Raw genomic sequence first — 3,066 nt, 5'->3', positions numbered from 1 at the left:
AGATCAACTAGCAGCTCGGCGATGCTACATCGAGATGGTCTGAGCCGAAGCCAATTCCGCTCGGAAGACGCCCCGGATCGAGGTGAACGCTATAACTGAAAAGCCTCCCTCTTTAGTTTATGAAGAAAAAGAGGAAGTGCAGATTCACCCGACCCGATCGGAGGCCACAACGTTCGTTGCGGCCGATCTGGAGGAAAGCCGGAAACAGGAAGTGATCAAATGCCTCCAAAGAAACTGTGATGTCTTCGTCTGGTCGACGCACGAGCTGCCCGGAATTTCGCCGAGCATAGCGCAGCACGAGCTACATGTCCGACCGGACGCTCGGCCAGTGAAGCAAAGAAAAAGGGATTTCAGCGCTGAACAGAATGCCATCATCCGGGCGGAGGTTGAGAAGCTTCTGGAGGCCGGCCATATACGCGAGGTACAGTTCCCGAGCTGGCTGGCGAACGTAGTATTAGTATCCAAGCCGGGCAACAAGTGGAGAGTGTGCATAGATTTTCGGGATCTCAACAAAGCTTGCCCGAAAGACTTTTATCCTCTGCCTCGAATCGATCAATTGGTGGACTCCACAGCTGGCTGCGAGCTGATATGTATGCTCGACGCTTACCAAGGCTATCATCAAGTGCCGCTCGCCCGTGAAGACCAAGAAAAGGTTAGCTTCGTCACCGCCGACGACACATATTGCTATAATGTGATGTCGTTCAGATTGAAGAACGCAGGAGCCACATATCAGCGTCTGATGAACAAAGTGTTCAAGGAACAGATCGGGCGAAACCTGGAAGTATACGTGGACGACATTCTCATCAAGTCCGTCCGAGCGGCCGATCTCTTCGAAGACATGGAGGAGACTTTCCGAACGCTGAGGAGGTACGGCGTTAAACTAAATCCCCAGAAGTGTCTGTTCGGAGCAAAAGGAGGACGTTTCTTGGGTTACATAGTTACCGAGCGGGGTATCGAAGCAAATCCCAGCAAGGTGAAAGCGTTACAAAATATGCCGCCTCCAAGAAATCTAAGGGAAGTGCAGCGCTTGACCGGTCGGATAACTGCTTTGTCCAGATTCATCTCCAAGACAGCCGACCGGAGCCTTCCATTTTTCAAAATCTTGCGCAAAGCCACCAAGTATCATTGGGACGGAGAATGCGATCCGGCGTTCGAAGATTTGAAGACATATTTGAACTCTCTCCCGGTACTAGCCAAGCCCGCTGCGGGTGAGCCGCTTTGTATCTACTTGTCTTCAACCGAGCAAGCAGTCGGCTCGGCACTAGTGATAGCGAGTGGAGAAGAACCTGTATATTTTCTGAGTCATATTTTAAAAGATGCTGAATCTCGCTACACCGGGCTCGAGAAGTTGGCTTTCGCTCGCCCATATTTCTTGACTCATACCATCATCGTCCGGACGAATAGTCCACTGGGAAGAGTTCTGTTGAATCCAGAAGCGTCCGGACGGCTCATCAAATGGACTACAGAGTTAAGCGAATTCGACATTCAGTACCAACCCCGTTCGGCGATAAAAGCGCAGTCCTTGGCGGATTTTGTCACCGAAGTACAAAGGCCAGAGTCCGAAGCCATGTGGAAGATATTTGTAGACAGATCATCCACTCGGCTCGGGAGCGGTATTGGTGTATTATTGTTATCTCCCCAAGAAGAGAAGATGCATCTATCCGTCCGGCTTGATTATAGAGTCACGAATAATGAGGCAGAGTATGAAGCCCTTATAGCCGGCTTACAGGCCGCCCGGCATGTTGGAGCCGGTCGGGTAACGCTCCATTCGGATTCGCAATTGGCCGCTCAGCAGCTTTCTGGCACCTTTGAAATTAACAACGCTCGGCTCAAACTTTACGCAGAAGCCTTTGAAAAACTCAAAGCCGACTTCAGAGAGGTTATTATCCAAAAGATACCCCGAGCAGAGAATCAAGCAGCCGATGAGTTAGCCAAACTCGCGAGCTCAATAACGCCGGTCGCCATCCAACAGCCAATTGAGCAAGTATCTTTGGTGGCGCACGTCGACCGGATGGAGGGCCTCGCGTTTCCGAGCGACTGGAGGACACCCATCATGGAGTTTCTCCGCTCGGGAGCTACATCGTCCGATCGGGATGAAGCCCAGTTGCTAAGGAGGAGAGCCGGCCGGTTCACACTCATCGACGATCAACTCTACAAGAAGGCTTTCTCCCACCCACTTTTGAAATGCGTAAGTTCGGAAGACGCGGCGTACATCGATCATTAGCTAAGAAGATCCTGCTGGCCGGATACTTCTGGCCAACCTTACAAGCAGACGCCGCTCGAACCGTTTCGACGTGTCTGTCTTGTCAGAAGTATCATAATTTCTCACACCGACCGATAGAAGAAATGAAAGCAGCCACTGTGTCCTGTCCCTTCGACCAATGGGGAATGGATATTGTGGGTCCATTCCCTATGGCGACCGGGCAGCGGAAATTTTTACTAGTGGCAGTCGATTATTTTTCCAAATGGGTGGAAGTCGAGCCGCTAGCCAAGATCACCGAGCAGATGGTCAAGAAATTTATCTGGCAGAACATCATCTGTCGGTTCGGCATCCCTCGTCGACTTATTTCCGACGACGGGCGGCAGTTCACAGGAAAATTGCTCGAAGATTGGTGCAAAAGCTTTGGCATCGAACAACACTTCACGTCCGTGGCATATCCTCAAAGCAATGGTCAAGCCGAAGTAGCCAACCGGGAAATTCTTCACATTTTGCGTGCTCGGCTCGACCATTTGGGAGGAAGCTGGGTGGATGAAGTACCGGGCGTCTTATGGGCTATCCGCACGACCCCAAAGGAAGGAACGGGCGTCACGCCATTCCATTTGGTGTACGGTGGCGAGGCAGTCATCCCAGTTGAAGTCGGCGTTGAGTCCGTCCGAATCCAGAATTATGATTCTGATAACGCCGAGCGGAGGAACATGGAGCTGGATTTGGTCGACGAAGAGCGAGCCAAGGCGTCCGTCCAGCTGATGGCGTACCGGCAAAGAATGAAGCAGAACTACAACCGTCGCGTGATCCCTAGAGCCTTCCAGGTTGGCGACCTTGTTTGGAAGAAAGTAAAGCCGGTC

The sequence above is a fragment of the Zingiber officinale genome, chromosome 4B (genome assembly GCF_018446385.1).
Source record: "Zingiber officinale cultivar Zhangliang chromosome 4B, Zo_v1.1, whole genome shotgun sequence".
Lineage (NCBI taxonomy): Eukaryota > Viridiplantae > Streptophyta > Magnoliopsida > Zingiberales > Zingiberaceae > Zingiber > Zingiber officinale.
Note: the sequence above shows the minus strand (reverse complement) of the source record.